This window comes from Schistocerca cancellata, chromosome 4, assembly GCF_023864275.1.
Source record: "Schistocerca cancellata isolate TAMUIC-IGC-003103 chromosome 4, iqSchCanc2.1, whole genome shotgun sequence".
NCBI classification, from domain to species: Eukaryota; Metazoa; Arthropoda; class Insecta; order Orthoptera; family Acrididae; genus Schistocerca; species Schistocerca cancellata.
Window position 1 is genome coordinate 36,579,187 of NC_064629.1, and position 17,649 is coordinate 36,596,835.

Here is a 17,649-nt window from a genome sequence, read left to right on the forward strand (position 1 = left end):
ACGCATCTACATAGTTATGTTACACACCCGTTTGTTACAGAATTCGGAGCCCTCTAGTGGCAATAGGCTACAAATATTTGGACATGAAGAATAAAGATGTAGTATATTAATAACGGTTTTTATTTTCAAAAAAAAATTTTAGAGTTTTCATATAAAAAATTCGGAGACGTTACTTTTCAGAAGGCCCTTGTATTATTTTACTGAAAGTGAGCTCATCGATAAGAAATATGTTAGTATATCTGTAAAATTCGTTATGTCGAGGTCAGAAAGTAAAGTGCGATTTTTAGAATTCTATTCCTTCAGTGTTTCCTTTTCAACGTATAGTCGTACTTGCTCGATTGACACTCAGGCCGTCTTTACTATTCATCTGGGAAAGATTCAGGAGTTGTTTTCTATTGCTTTTCTATTTCTAAGTTGAAAATATTATCGAGCACATTTTAGGAGCAATTCATCTCACGTAAGTGTCTGGAAGGCGTTACTTCACTGCCAGAAGTTGGGCTTGTCCCAAACTTTCATTCACGAATCTTCGCAGTGGTGCGGGGCTCGGTGTCCACATAGTGAGGCCACCTCATGCAAGGGTGTAACCAACGAGGGACAAGGCAGGGCAGCTGGCGTCCTTGGCACTGAGACGTCACTATAATATCACTTTGAAGAAAACTACAAGATGTAATGGATTTAGAATTTTCGCAAAATTAAGTTGAGTTGATCGTAATGTGGTTCTCCATTGCTGCTACTTTCATTTGGATCACTGACAACTGAAAAAGACCGATTATTCTAATGAATTATGATTTCCCCATTTTTTATCATCTGTGGGCGACACATGAGTGTTTGGAATAAAACGAATAATGTAATAGATTCACAATGCATAGTGTCGACTATGATGGCTGATGACGGCTGTGGTGATGTTGTTTATGTGACACGGATGAGGACCTACAAAAATAGCAGGTGTAACTACAGCTGTGCTCATGAACACTCGGTACGTCACGAAATGCCATATCGAAGTTTAAGACAGGTGAAGTTCACTTACTACAAGACTACTAGCAACAGCTCGTAACTGTTTATTCGGGGAACTGTTATGGAAGGCCAAAAGACGACATGCGTTCATTAGACAGACGGTCTAAAACCGTTTTTCCTTTCGCCTTCTTCACTACGAATTTCGTGTGTTCGTTCGATCTAATATCACTTTGCAGTATTAACCACAGATTTTTAAACAATATGACGCATCTGTAATCCATCGCCAGTCTTGTAAGCAGATACCATCTAGGGTCGGCTGTGTTGTGTAGCGAACAAAGCAGCCGCCAGGGACGCCTATTTAAGAAGTGTTTTTTGTTCGTTTACGTTGTTTGTTGTTTTATGCCTTGATCAGTACAACACCAAAACAAACTCTTGCGACCTTGCAAGCGACGGTCTCTCAACACTTTTGGTGGCATACATGAATTGTGTGCACTTCAACCAATTATTTTTCTGCAATTTGATTTACATACACAGAAATACGTTAGTGCGATTTGTAATGTAGGTGTGAGATCGTTGAATCTTTGTGCCGAGAAGTATGGAATTATTTTATCTCACTTATCGGACATACATTTCCAAACAATGCTGGCAATTTTATGCACCAAATTAATGAACTACAGTATGACTATATTTTTGAACGTCTCTTCGAGACTTCATTGGAGAGTTAGGGCATCCCATTAAGTATCTGCAAAACAACTCTCGGTTATTTACAGATACAGTAGGAAAACACTTTTGGGTGTAATGGGGTGCAACATCACAACACAAAAGTGTCAAGAAAGTGCAAATGAGATTTCAGATTATAACTATTGTAAATGACAGATCGCATTATACACAGTAAATTAAAAATTCGTAGAATAATACACCATTTTCTTTCAAATTTTGGAATGCGGGTGAACGCATTCTAAAAGTAGGTAAAATTGAGTATAACTGTAACCATTTTGAAATGAAGGAAATTTATCTTAAAAATCGTAAGCAAAGAGGCGTTTTTAAATAAATTTTCTTTTTTTCTTTTTTATTTATTTTTTAAGACATGCGTTAACATCTTTCACTCCGCAGATCGTGATCTTGCGTTAGCGTTCTCGCTTCTCGCGCACGGGATCCAGGGTTCGATTCCCGACGGGGTCAGGGATTTTCCCTGCGTCGAGATGACTGGGTGTTGTTGTGTCGTCTTCATCATCATCATTCATCCCCATTACGGTCGGAGGAAGGCAATGGCAAACCACCTCCGCTAGGACCTTGCCTAGTACGGCGCGCTGGTTTCCCGCATCGTCCCCTATGCTCCTCGGAGTATGGGACCTCATCATCGTCAACATCTTTCACGCAGCTACGTCTAACTTTATAAAGAAAACTTAAGTATCTAACAACTATGCAAGTAAGTGCCACATTACAAGAGGGTAGGATTATGTCAATTTTTTATCTCGGAAAGGGTCGCGATCTTACCAGATTGAAAGATCCACTATACATAATCCCTTATGAGAACACAGCCTCTAACAATACCTTGACGTGCAGTAACATTTTGCATCCATACTAATGACAGGATTATGACTATTGTGCTTTACTTTCAGATGGTAGCTAAGGACCAGTAATTATTATTATTATTTGTTCTTGACTTCCTACAATTTTAGTACATCGTTACTGTACTGTGCTTCTGCTGATCCTCTTAATCTCACACATTATTTTTAAAACAATATCTAACAGACTATGACTGTATTATCCATCTTAGGAATATAAATCCACAATTTAGAGTTGTTTTTTTTTTGGATGAAAAGCATCTAGCGACAATACTAAAACCCTTCGATTTTTTCTCTTCCGTTTGTCTAAATTCGAAAATAACTTGCTTTTTTGGGCACCAAGTCTAATTAGTCCTTAAGCCAGGCGGCATTTTTATTACGAACCTTCATTCTTTGCTGACATGCTACTCAATCCAAAGTAAACAAGACAATGTCATCTGCAAATCGAACGTAGTTCAAAAAAGAGCACCGCAGGCGTGCGGCCCATCCGTATGACCCGCACTCCGCTGCAGTGTGCGGGATGAAGGGTGAATACCCTTCGCCAGTGTTGGCGGAAGTTGTGGAAAAGAACGCATATTGTCTCCACTCTTTTCAGCCACACGTGTCACGCGCTTGTCAACTATACCACCACGCGGATGCTACGCGCTTGCACTCGTTCTGATGTGGGCTGCGAATTTGCAGTGTGCGCATGCACGATGCTCTAAGCTTACCACTTCACGCTGCAGTCGCGGTGCTGTCAGCTGGCACATAGCATCTCGCTGTTCACCCCGTTCCTTGTTGCGTCTACGCTGCATTCTCGCTGCGGGCCGTGGTGCGACGGCTAACAGGGGAAAAACCACTTTCACGTTGTTAAGACTCTTGGCAGTATATAAGACTGCGCACGTCTTTTTATTAACATATTTTTTCCTTAAAAGCCTTACTTTTCTTGTAAAGAAAAGAAAAAGCCTTATGTTCTCTTCGCATAGAGGACGCCGCTGTCGCGATGTCGTCATGGAGAGGGGTCGGTCAGCGTGCAAATGGCTGATGTCTTACAGCCCCTCTATCGTTCCCGACTGCCGTGTCGCCGCTTGACTTTACGCCGAAACAGAAACTACACTCTTAATTTTTTCCCGAGGGCATGCAGCTTTACTGTATGGTTAAGTGGTGATGGCGTTCTAATGGTTCAAATGGCTCTGAGCACTATGGGACTTAACATCTGTGGTCATCAGTCCCCTAGAACTTAGAACTACTTAAACCTAACTAACCTAAGGACATCACACACATCCATGCCCGAGGCAGGATTCGAACCTGCGACCGTAGCAGTCGCGCGGCTCCGGACTGAGCGCCTAGAACCGCTAGACCACCGCGGCCGGCAAACAGCAAACGATTCTAAAGAAACATTTCGGTAATAAACTCTGATTCTCACACATTTTAATGCTTAATTCGTCAGGTACATGATGAGCTGTCTATCATTTCATTAACGGTCATAGTTACTGTGATATTTCGAGACTGGTAAAGTACTACAAGAAATTCTTAAAGTTTGCAGTGAAAAACAGGGATCGCTATGAACCAGCATTTGGTGTGTGTTAGACCAAATGTTACTGCATATGAAATTTAGATAAATCATTAAATCCTCTTTAAACTTCGAAGGATATCGCTATCTGTCTCCAATGTTGAGAAAATGGAATATATGCAAAGCACTCCGTCACGAACGGAAGCGCCAGTAATAAGCCTGATCGAAATATTCATCGATCCCTCGTATCTCATCAACAGTCTTAGATAACGAAATATGATTTTGGCAAACGACGGCTAGCAAAGTGGAGACTATTTTGCCATATGATTAATATGCGAAACTTCCATATCTACCGCGACATTCAAGGAACAACAGTTTATTTTTTCAATGAAATAATGTTGTTTTTAAGGACCATCAATCACTGCTGAATTTCTGTGAGTTTTGCACCAATATAAAAGGAGAATTTACACGTTTATTTTTATACTGATAATGAGCTTTTTTATAATTACGTAGCTATCTTACCCTCTGTTGCTAGTTCAATAAAAATACACTATATCACGATTCTTTCACAATTTCAACAATATTAGAATGTTAGTGAGATGCTATTTATAAACTATACTGTGTTTTGGTAAAAGAAGCAGACCTTAACATGGGAACAAGATAAGTTACGTATTACTGAAAACTCGTCATAGTCCTTCATGAAACCAGGTCTCCTCGGCTACCTTGCCCGCCTGCTTAGCTGGGTGGTAACATGCTCGCCTCCCACGCAAGTGGGCCCAGGTTCGATTCCCGGTCTGATTGGAAATTTTCTCCGCTTGGGGGGGGGGGGGGTGTTGTGTCGTCTTCACCATCATTTCATCCTCATCACTGACGCGCAAGTCGCCCAATGTGGCGTCGACTGAAATAAGACTTGCACTTGGTAGCCAAACTTCCTCGGTTGAGGCCTCCCGGCCAACGATGCCATACATTAATTTCCATTCCATTTCGGCTACCTTCTTGGTACGGCTGACAACTCGAAATCAGTCCTGTAGTGTAAAATTTGCAATGGCTTCTTTTACCATCATTTCAACCTCACTGAGAGTAAATTTCTTGCTGCATGATGCGGAGGAAGCCTGATACAGCTATGCCCTTTAGCGGTAGCCACTTCGTCTATCTGGTAGGGTGTCTTTTTTGGCTTGCGCAGCACTATAAGTTCTATCAACTCAATCTTATACATGTGAGGTTCAGCTTTTTACAGTACAACGTATCTGTGTATCCAGAGCAAAATATCCGCATTTCTCCCCTGCATTATTGGAGCTTTATCCATTATAATGGTGTGGTATGGTGCATTGTCCATTACTACTGGGGAACTCGGAGGAATATTTTGCAGCAGAACATTATCTTCACAGCCGGTGTACGTATTATTAGATGACCACTTTTATTGAGAATTTCGTGTTCAGATGTTCTGCACTCTTATTATTAGTGCAACGCCATTACGAAACATTTGTTCACAACACCTGACGACTGTAGAACACTTCAACCCCAGAAAATACCACTTTATGATGAGAGCTAATGAACGTAGATGCATCTAATGTGCGACACCAAGTGCTACTCTTTATCCATGGCGTGGGAACAGGGCCGCTTTGCCGACCGAACTGCTAGCTGCGGGGCAGGGGAAGCCGGCTCGCCATGGTGCTACCTGGGCAACAGTGTCCAGCCCCTATGGTGAACCAGACGTCAGAAGTCCAGATACGATCCGTTTATGTGTACTCCTTCTTCATTATAATGTAATGATTTGAGGGCCTCTTCCAAAGTTACACAGAATGATTTGGTGAAATGGAAACAGTTTGATTTTTGGACAGGATTTCTATTTAAAGTGCTAAATTGCAACTTACTGTAAACGTATGAGTAGGAAAAACAGTCCTGTAATGTTCGAATATGGCGTAAGTGGTGAGCTGCTTGACACAGTCACATCCATTAACTACCTAAAAGTAGCGTCGAATGCGACATGGAATGGAACGAGCATGTAAGGTCGGCCATGCGAAAGGCGAGTGGTCGACTACGGTTTATTGGGAGAATTCTAGGAAAGTGCAGCTCACTGATAAAGGAGATCTCATATAGCAAACTTGTGCGACCCGCTATTGAATACTGCTCGAGTGTTTCCGAAGTCGGATTAAAGGAAGAGATCGAAGAAACTCAGAGGCGTGTTGCGAAACGTGCCACCGCTAGAGTAGAACAACACGAGAGTATTAAGGAAATGCTCCGAGAACTCAAATGGGAACTCGTGGAGGTTGCCCACATAACGTGACTACCTTATTGGTCCTCCGCACTCTTTTCAGTACGTTTCGTTGACTATACAAAATTGTTACCACAGGTGACCACTAGAGAAAACTGTTCTATACGGCTATCAATCCAAACGCAAATTAATATCACGATAGTGGAAATATCAGAAAATACGTTATTAGAGAAGATGCAGCTTTTAACGCTACTAAACTCAAATTCATTACAAGAAATGGCATTTCAAAAAGCAATTACTCATTTGAAATTACATGACAAAAGTTTCTGTACTGACTTGGACCCGGGACTCCAATCCAGCAATTATTTTTCCTATTAACTACCCTCGAAAGAACATAATTATGGTTTCAGTCACAAGTAACGAAGTGTCCACATGTTTAAACCTGAAATGACGTGAACATAATGTTTTGTGTTGTACGGAAATTCGAAGCCAGCACATATCGATGTTGGTTTCTAGTCCCAAATAGACCTTAAATACCGGTTTATTTCACCAATAACGAGATATACCCATGTCTGAACCGGAAATAACGTGACGAAAACTTTTATGCTCACACTGCAAACATCATCTTTTTTGGCTAAACAAGCAGAAACGTTGACTATAGAATCCTTTTTCACCAGTAACTAAGGGTGGAATGTTTGAACCTGAAATGATATGACGAAAAGTTCTGTGTCTTTTTTTTTACACGCCTAGTTCCATAGGACCAAATTGAGGAGCAACTCTACAAGGTCATGGAACGTGTCAGTACATGAAATTACAACATAAAAGTAATAACAGACAAAATAAAATATTTATAAACCCAAATAAAGACAAGCCATAAGTTTATGTAAACGCAATCAACAATGTAACATAGGAATCAGCTTAATTTTTCAAGAAACTCCTAGATAGAGTATAAGGAATGATCATGAGGAAACTCTTCAATTTCGATTTGAAACCACATGGATTGCTGCTAAGATTTTTTAATTCTTGTGGTAGCAGTAGTATACTGCATACCTTTCTGCACAAGACTCAAGGAAATGCGATCCAAGTGCAGACTGCATATCTGCCTACTATTAACTAAGTGAGAGCAGCTAATTCTTGGGAATAAGCTGATATTTTTAACAAGAAATGACAGTACAGAATATATATATTGACAATCCAATGTCAGAATACGCAGACTAGGGAACAGGGGTCGACAAGAAGTTTGCGAACTTACATCACCTATTGCCCGAACTGCAGGTTTCTAAGCGTAAAATATCCTTTGAGAATGGCAAGAGTTACCCCAAAATATAATACCATACGACATAAGCGAATGAAAATAAGCAAAGTAGACTTCTTGACTTCTTTTCGTATTGAACTATCACTTACTTCAGATACCATTCGAATAGATAACAATGGCAGCATTAAGTCTTTGGACAAGGTCCTGAACGTGGGTTTCCACGACAGTTTACTATCTATCTGAACACCAGAAATTTGAACTGTTCCGTTTCACTTTTCGAATGACCTGTGAAATTAAAACGTCGGGTTTTGTTGAATTGTGTATTAGAAATTGTGAAAACTGAGTCTTAGAGTGATTTAGCGTTAGTTTGTTTTCTATAAGCCATGAACCTATGTCATGAACTGCGCTATTTGAAACAGAGCCAGTGTTGTACACAACATCCTTTACTAACAAACTTATGTCATCATCGAACAGAAACAATTGTAGAATTACCTGTAATACTAAAGGGCATATCATCTATATAAATAAGGAACTGGAGGGGCCCCAGCACTGATCCCTGGGGCACCCCCCCCCCCCCCCCCATTTCAAATGTTCAAACGTGTGTGAATTCCTAAGGGACCAAACTGCTCAACTGCTGAGATTGTTCCGGAATATTTTCTTTCCGCCATATTTCCACTATAATCTCATGCAAAATACTTATTAGTTTTTCTATGCCATATTTTATCATTTCTGCTGTAATATTGTTTTCTCCCGGATCTTTATTGTTTTTAAGAGTCTTGATACTAGCTTTACTTCTTCCAGTGTAGGTTCCTCGAGTGATTACCGTACTAGCACCAACCTCACCTTCATTTTCCGATTCTGTACTCAGTAGTTCACTAAAATACTACACCCATCTGTCTAAAATCTGATCTTTTCCTGAATTCAGATTTTCCTCCTTATCTTTACAGAAAACTGCTCTGTCTTCGAATCCTTTGTTTGTATCTTTCACCCTCACACAGACTTTCCTTGCTTACAGATCAGTTTTTTCCTCTCCTAATACATCGATCCACTGTTTTTCAAATTCTCTCTTTTTCCCTCTACATTCATAACCTGCTTCCTTTCTCTTATCCTGGTATTCTTCAACAGTAATTCTTGTTCTCCTCTGCAGCATTCTTTTTCTTGCCCCATGCTTTCTTCTATCTTTCTCATATCATCTTCATCAAATAAGACATGGGTTCTCGATTGCTTCCTTTTAGCCAGTGCAGTTTCAGCTTTCCCATGTATTTGCCTCTGACCGTTCCCCATCTTTCTTCAATACACTCTCCTGCTCTATTTTCGGCTTCATTAAGTCTATTTGTCAAAATAGTTTTATACAGGTGTATTTTTGTCATTTCTTAACTTGGAATCATCAAACCACGGCTCAATAGTTTCCTTGGCTGTCTGTAATTGGGTATCGTCTGTCTGTATTTGATTCTTACCAAATAGTGATCACTATCTCCATCTGCACAATGACCACTATCTAATATATGTGAAACATATAGTCTACCTATGAGCACGTGATCAATCCGAATTTTTGTGATCTCATCTGGGGAACACCACGTAACTTTCCTTATATCCTTCCTTTGAATCCATGTGCTTTGAAAAATCATGTTATTGCCCATGGCATAATCAGTTAGTCGGCTTTCATTATTATTAGAAGCTTGATGCAGACTCTCCTTGAGTATTGAAGTAGCTGTAAAATCCGTATACGTGGCGAGTGTGGGATAGTGGCAGATCCATGCATCGCGTAGTTGCGAAGAGCGCACCTAATAGTCTAGTTCCTTACAGAAATTAAAATTGGAGGGCTGAACCACAGGAAGTAAAACACAATTAAAATTTCCGCCTAACATAAGTTTCTGCGGAGTGTTGCGAAATGTAAAAACGTGCTCTATCTGTGGAATGGTCAGATTCTGAAGGGGCATAAGAATTCAAGTAAGCTCACAAAAAGTACAGCCTATCCATCGGCCGTTATCAAGAACTTCGAAATCAGTCGGTGGTATACCGTCTCTGTACAACACCGCAGTTCCAGTAGATAGTTATCGAGCCACATTAAAGAAAGTATAAAAGTTGGGAACAGAAAAATGATCAAATAACACTTCTTGCAAAAATATCACATCTGCCCATGAATCGTATATAAACTGTCGTAGCACCGCAAATCGAAGATGGAAAATAATTCTGTTCACATTCAAGGCAAGAAAAGTATAGGTCTGCATCCACTGATCACGTAAGGAATTAAGTTGATTACTTGCAAGTGATCTTTAAAGTCGTGTATTACAGCCCATGGCAGAGTCAACGGATGGGTCTGAATGTAACGTGCTGGATCCCTCTCGTCCACCCTCTTTCTGTTACACTGTATTTCTTTTTTCGCGATGCCGCACGCTCAGGTTGAAAACGCTTTTTGTTACGGCTTTGCGGGAAGGCGACTGCCGCATGGGGTAACGTGGTAGGGGGTTTTACCAACACCACGTGTTCCACTGGCACACCTTTGCCAATCTGGATCTGATCATCAGCCTGTGGCATGCTTTACTCATCCTGGGGCACTGAAGAATGATGGGAATGCGTTACAAACTCAGGGATGCCTGGAAATTCCGTCGATATAGTATGGAGCTCCGGAACAGGTCTATTCTCATGCGATCCCGAAGAGGCGGTCTCGATCTCGGTAGATACAGGGGGGCGGGGGCGGGGTGAAGGGGAGGTTCTGGACGCTTTCGAATCTTGAAAAGCAGCTCATATGTTGCCATCCGGTCGTAACTGGAGGAGAGGAGAGGCTTCCTCCAACGGAATCTTGTCAGCAGAGCGGAGAAGGGAAGAGCAATTGTGAAGCGAATGTGGAGGCGACGCGGAAGCTTAAGTCCTCACGCGAGGTTGATGGCGGTAATGCACAAGCTCCATCAAGCAATGTCTCGCGTCGTCCCTCAGGACCTGGTTAGGCATAATGGCTGTAACTTGGGGAACGATGTCATCTAAAGTTAGCCTTTTACGATGTTCATAAGTGGATTTTAAGACCGTACACGACGCAGGCAGTTGTTGCAGAGGTGAGACACTCTCATTACAGGTCTCTTATAGTCCTGTGTAAGTTATATGTACCCGGTAACTACACACCTGCGAATGAGAAGGGTTATTTCGTTTCACTACCATGCCCACAATCTGAACACCACTATAAACCCGCAAACGATGTTCAGCAGACCAGCGTTCTCGCCGTATATTCTGTACGTCCCCAAGCGGAAGCAGGACTGACTTGAGGAAAATGCCATACACGTCGGCCGGAAGTTTAAACACCCTGTCGTTCGTATATTCCACCTCAGCGTTCGCCAGAATAGCCATACCCTTAGAACCATCGAGATGAGTGAAGGGGACTTGTTGTCCCTGCCGAAAAGGGAGCCTGTCACCCTGGGTCTAGAAACTTGACAGAAAACACATACAATTCAGAATCGAAGTAAGAAGGGCGAACCTGTTCTAAAGTTACGTCAATCGTGTCAACAAGCCACTCAAAGATTTCTATCGAGTATGGATAAGCATGCTGTGTGGACTCGTCTAACCTAAAACTGACAGTACCTCTACGTGGAATGTTTCTGGGAGCCATGCACGACATCACAGCGAAAGGCACGGCCGCGTCAAAACTGAGTCACAAACACGAGACTCCGAGAGGCAAGCAACGATGCGACGCACACAAGGCCTTACGCGACACTGAGGATAAACGAGGAAGCTCTCGCAGCGCTACGGTAAAGGCGGGAACGGGCAGAAGCTACTCACTCGAACTACACAGATCATTGTTTCACGATTTTATCGTAAAGAATGATGCTCCAGACTGAAAGAAAATTCTGATTACCTGGAGGTTTAATGCAGCCTGTTCAACAGATTAAATGCATGATAAGGCAGGAAAAGGACTGTGCCCTTACAAGATTAGATTAGATTAGTACTTGTTCCATAGATCATGAAGACGACACTTCGTAATGATGTGGAACGTGTCAGATTAATAAAAGGTATCTATACAAGATATTACATTACACAAAATATGACGCTTAATAGCCGGCCGGTGTGGCCGTGCGGTTCTAAGCGCGTCAGTTTGGAACCGCGTGACCGCTACGGTCGCAGGTTCGAATCCTGCCTCGGGCATGGATGTGTGTGATGTCCTTAGGTTAGTTAGGTTTAAGTAGTTCTAAGTTCTAGGGGACTGATGACCTCAGTAGTTAAGTCCCATAGTGCTCAGAGCCATTTGAACCATTTAGACACTTAATATTATATTTGGGTGGGGGGGGGGGGGGGGACTTACCCACTTACTATATCCCAAAACTCATCTAATGAGCAGAAGGAGTTGCCATTCAGAAATTCTTTTAATTTCCTTTTAAATGCTATATGGCTATCTGTGAGACTTTTGATGCTATTAGGTAAGTGATCAAAGACTTTTGTGGCAGCATAATTTACCCCCTTCTGAGCCAAAGTTAGATTTAATCTTGAGTAGTGAAGATCATTCTTTCTCCTAGTGTTATAGCCATGTACACTGCTATTACTTTTGAATTCGTTCGGATTGTTAATAACAAATTTCATAAGTGAGTATATATATTGTGAGGCTGCGGTGAAGATCCCTAGCTCTTTAAATAAGTGTCTGCAGGATGATCTTGGATGAGCTCGAGCAATTATTCTGATTACACGCTTTTGTGCAATTAACACTCTTTAACTCAATGATGAGTAACCCCAGAATATGATGCCAAACGAAAGCAGAGAATGAAAATATGCGTGGTAAACTAATTTACTGCACCTTCAAAGGAAAGATCTCAGCATTTACTTCAATCGATTTAACGAAATGGCGGAAGTCATAAATCGCGTTGGTGAGGCGGGAATTTGAACCACTGTGCATTATCCTCGAATAAAGATAATAATGGTTGGTCCTAACAAAAAATATCTGGAGCGAAGACCTACGTAAGTCCTTAAAATGTAGCGCCATGCACCTGGTGGCACAAAGAAAGTGTTTTGTGATCAGAACTACATCCAGTGGGTGCGTCCATTGCAGTTGGTCTCTGTGGTCAACAACTGAGACACCTTGCGGTCGCGACATGCAAAGTGTTGTTACCATACGAGAACGCCCATCTACACTCTGCTGGTTTCCAGAAACTTGGCTGGAAAGCAAACCCTTCCACGCCTATTTTTCTGATCTAGCACCTTCAGGTATTCACCTTATAGAACAACAGTAAAAAAAATATCTTTGTGAACGAAAATGCACTTGAAATTTGGGTTGACGACTTCTTTATCTCCCGATCAGTAGCGTTTTATAGACGTTCCTGAGCAGCATCAGACTGTTTTACTTAATGTGAAAGAATATATTGTTGATGAATAATTTCTCTTTTATATTTTTAGTTATATTTAATAAACCAAATGTTACAAAAATATCCACTATTCTAATTCAAATGAATTTCATGTTACCAGGATATCCTTATGACAAAAGTCTAATTTAATAAAAGAAATAGTATCTGTACTACAGACTACCCATAAAATCGCGCATTAGCGGGATATTATGCACTTTTGTTCCTGATATGATCTGTGTCTACGTGAAGTCCAGTGTCCTACCTAAGAAGATTTTCGGATTACCACGAAGGTACGTAAGTGTGGCAGTGAGTAATAGAGAAGAAAATCTTTTCTTTTCTTAAAACTAAATGAATAAGTAAAATAAAATAAATCTGTGAAGTGATGTCCGTGAAGCCGCCTGTAGTCGTGGAGAAATCCAGGCACGTCTTCTCTAAAACAAAGGGGAATTCCATTCAGGATAATAGTACCAAAAATCCAAAAATAGTGCATCAGACCAGATCAGCTGCTCATTGCAGGGGCATTCCAACTACGCAGTGGGTCGTAGAAAGCATTCCAAAGGAAGTTGGAAAAGTATTGCCTGTGTTTAGGGTTGTGGATAATGGCGCAATGTCGTTCGTTCGCTTAAGTCCAAAGATAGAGCATTCTCTTCTCGTCAGTCGTAAAAAAATATCGAACTGCAAGGCTGCGGAAACAGTTCACACAGTGAGTCTTCGTCTGCGGGTAGTACATGTCATCCAAGAACAGCATCATGTGCGGTGTTATTTGGTCAGTAGTGGCACGTGTGAGGAATGCTAGGATTCGCTGGACCAAGCGCCACACGTCTACTGCTGGGCAAAAAAAAAAAAGGAGAGATGATCGTCCGTATTCCGCAGCCCGCGCGCGACACAAAGCAGAGAGTCGGCAATGTGAACTCGGTTGAAAGGATTTGATTGTTTCCCGTTGACGGTGACGTATCACCTGGAGCGTGCAGTAGTGTCAAGAAAAGAGGCGTTTACTGCCTGGCATATATTGTGTCAAAAAAAAAAAAAGTTTCAAATGGCTCGGAGCACTATGGGACTTAATATCTGAGGTCATCAGTCCCCTAGAACTTAGAACTACTTAAACCTAACTATCCTAAGGACATGACACAGCCAGCCGGCTGTGCGGTTCTAGGCGCTTCAGTCTGGAACCGCGTGACCGCTACGGTCGCTGGTTCAAATTCTGCCTCGGGCATGGATGTGTGTGATGTCCTTAGGTTAGTTAGGTTTAAGTAGTTGTACGTTCTAGGGGACAGATGGCCACAGATGTTAAGTCCCATAGTGCTCAGAGCCATTTGAACCATTTGACGTCACACGCATCCATGCCCGAGACAGGATTCGAACCTGCGAGTGTAGCGGTCCAGACTGAAGTACCTAGAACCGCTCGGCTACTCCAGTCGGCTATATTGTGTCAACTGTAGTGCAGGTAGTACTGTTCCGTCACATTGGGAGCGCGGTCCAGTTGCATCTCAGTGTAGACCGCCTTCGTTGACAAGAAGCGCACAGACGGCAAAGAGGTAGAAGAAGAGCTGTGCTCCAGAAAAAAATAGAGTCCGATGTGACAGAAAGCCGCTGGGATGTACAACGTCACCGGAGGGACGAACGAGATGGGGCATATGCATCAGTGAGTAAGCTGGTACGGCACTTCAGGTAAAGCCGCCACATTGTCGACTGTGAGATGACAAAATGGGCTCGTGCTCTATCCGGAACATGGCAAAAACCCACACCCCCTCAAGCCTGGGGAAAGATGAGGAACTCATAGCGGACTTTGGTGATCATCGCCAAGCCAACAAATGGAGCTAACATGCGGCAAGTCTGCGTGTGCAGGACCGGTAGAGCTTGCACCTTGTTAGGTAGCCGCGATACTATGTGGGCGTGCACGTTGCAGAAGGTTGAGGGAGCGGAGGCGGTGTTCAGTGAGTCCAAACCCAGTCTGTTGCAACAACTGTCTGTAGTTGAGTGCCGCAGTGTGCCACAGGTCAGCTGTAAAATCGGTACCCAAGGCAACTTAAGGTGTTGGTCACGTGGAGTGGATCAACACTCCCTTCACGCAGGCATCTACCGATAGCTATAGTTCTTGAGTTACATACATGAAGGGAGCTGGCCGATGCCTCGTCGTAGTCACGACCCAAGCAAGCATTTTTTTTGTCTGCATATCGTTGGCACTTCGAAGACAGAGGACCAAATCGTCCGCATAAGTACTGCAGCCCAATCGATGTCCCGCCAGTGACATAAACATCAGACGTTTTCGTGAGCCACATATCAACGGTTCTAGGGCGAAGACGTACAGCAGCGACGACAGGGGGCATCCCTGTAGTCGCCCGTATAAGCGGTGTAGCAACATTGATGTCCAACCAGTGACATCCCTATCAGACGTTGTCGTAGGCCACGTATCAATGGTTCTGAGACAAAGGTGCACAGCAGTACCGACAGGGGATACTCCTATCTCATAGAGCGCCTGATCAGGATCGGCTGTGTGAGCCTGACATTATACAGCACCCAGGATGTCGCACCAAGCAGAAGACGTATGACCACATCGACAGTACTTTCTGGGTATCCCATATGATGGAGGGCAGTTGTAAGAAAAGAATAATCGGCCTGATCAAGTGCCTGATTCATTCATGCCTAAGGATGCCAAAGCTGTGGGCAAATGTTGAGCTCGAGCGACTGGGCAGAGCACTGTCCAATTGTTATATGCTCTGTCTAGTGATGCCTGATCATGAGCACAACATGACAGGCTATCCTCTTAGGTGGAGCTGCCAAAGGACGAGTTAAGACCTTCACGTCACTATTTAGCAGGGTCAAGGGGTGATACCTCTGAATGTGACCGCTGTGGGGTTTCTGAATAGGGAAAATGAGGCCTTCTAGAAAGACATTGGGCACACCCACCACAAGAACGTCAGTTCAGGGGTCAGATAACAGTTCACATAGGCACTAAGAGATGTTGAACTCACAGGAACTGCGTCTTCAGGCCAAAAGTGGCCCATCGGGACCATCCGACTGCAGTGTCATCCTCAGCTGAGGATGCGGATGGGAGGGGGGTGTGATCAGCACACCGCTCTCCCGGTCGTTATGATGGTTTTCTTTGACTGGAGCCGCTACTATTCGGTCGAGTAGCTCTTCAATCGGCATCACGAGGCTGAGTGCACCCCGAAAAATGGCAACAGCGCATGGCGGCCCAGATGGTTACCCATCCAAGTACCAGCCACGCATGACAGTGCTCAACTTTGGTGATCTGACGGGAACCGATGTAGCCACTGCGGCAAGGCCATTGCACAAGAGATGTTAGAAAGCACGATAAAATTCGAGGGAATGCCGTCACGGCTAGGTGACTTCTTAGCAGCTCCTGCTTGGATGGCATGGAGGATCTTGTTTCGGTTATTGGTGCCTCCAATTCCAATGCTGCGTTCTCTGGTATCGTACCGAACGTGAGCCAGGAGACTTCCTCAGTAATAGCCAGTGAATGAGGATGGTGAGCATACAACCTAGCAAACTGGATGTGAAAGGCGTGTCCATACTGGGAGTCAAAAATATGGTTCAAATGGCTCTGAGCACTATGGGACGTAACTTCTGAGGTCATCAGTCCCCTAGAACTTAGAACTACTTAAACCTGACTAACCTAAGGACATCACACACATCTATGCCCGAGGCAGGATTCGAACCTGCGACCGTAGCGGTCGCGCGGTTCCAGACTGTAGCGTCTAGAACCGCTTGGCCACCCCAGCCGGCTACTGGGAGTCATGTTGCTTGCCTTCGTCATCAGTGATGGCGTGCATCAGGGCCCGGCGCTGTCGTCGCATGTGAGCTAGAAGGTGGTACATCTACGGAGATTCCGAAGCCATATGGTCACAGGTGTGCTCGCAGCACCGTACCTTCGAGGTGTTGGCGCGTGGGGGCTGTGGTATGTGCTTAGGTGCTGTTCTCTATTGTACATCTTTCAGGCGAAAACAGACTCGGAGAGCACTCCCACAACATTCGGTAACAAAAGTTTAAGGATTGTCTCCTTAAAGCTGCTGAGCCTCTGCCATTCGCCATCATGGCCCGGCAGAGGGTAGGTTTCGCGCAGGACAGCCACCACAACAATGTAGGTGGCTAAGCGCCAAGTCATCTCGATATGCTGCCGACTGTCAGAAGACGCCAGTAGAGCCACAATCACCTTCCAAACAACCTTTCCTCCTTCCATGCCAAACCCTCTGCCGATCGAGGGTGCCGGTACAGACTTCCGCTACATAGTCGAAAAATGCAACAGGCCAAATTCCCGCCATTCAGGTTCCTCTCACCGGCGAGAGCGAAGTATAAAAGTGATCAAGGCGACCGGAAGAATGTATAGTGTAATGCGTGAAACTCAGGTAATTGCCATAAACTTGTTCCCACGTGTCCACAATGTGGAGATGGTCAGTGATCATGCATGGCAAGCTCTATGCGAGACGCGGCAGCTGATATTGCGGGTGGAGGGCGGAATTAAATTCACCACCTCGTACCATCGCATTTTGCTACCCCACAAAGAGGGATAATATGGGCCTCACAAAGAAGGTAAAGCGTTCCCGTCCCTATCACGATCCTGAAGGAGCGCAGATGTTAATAATTCGGACGCCAAAGAGTGTGAGAGCCATGTGCCTTTCATCTCGACAGGTAAACCTATGCAGATGAGGACAGCCACACCACTACTGGTATCTGATGCATAGGAGACGAATGGTTTGTACCCAATAGGGTTAAGAAAACCATCAACATACACTTCTTGTAAGAGAACCACGTCTAAGTTCGCAGTGCATTGTGGAACATCGCTAGTTTATATGGCGCACAGACAGTGGTAACATTAATCATAG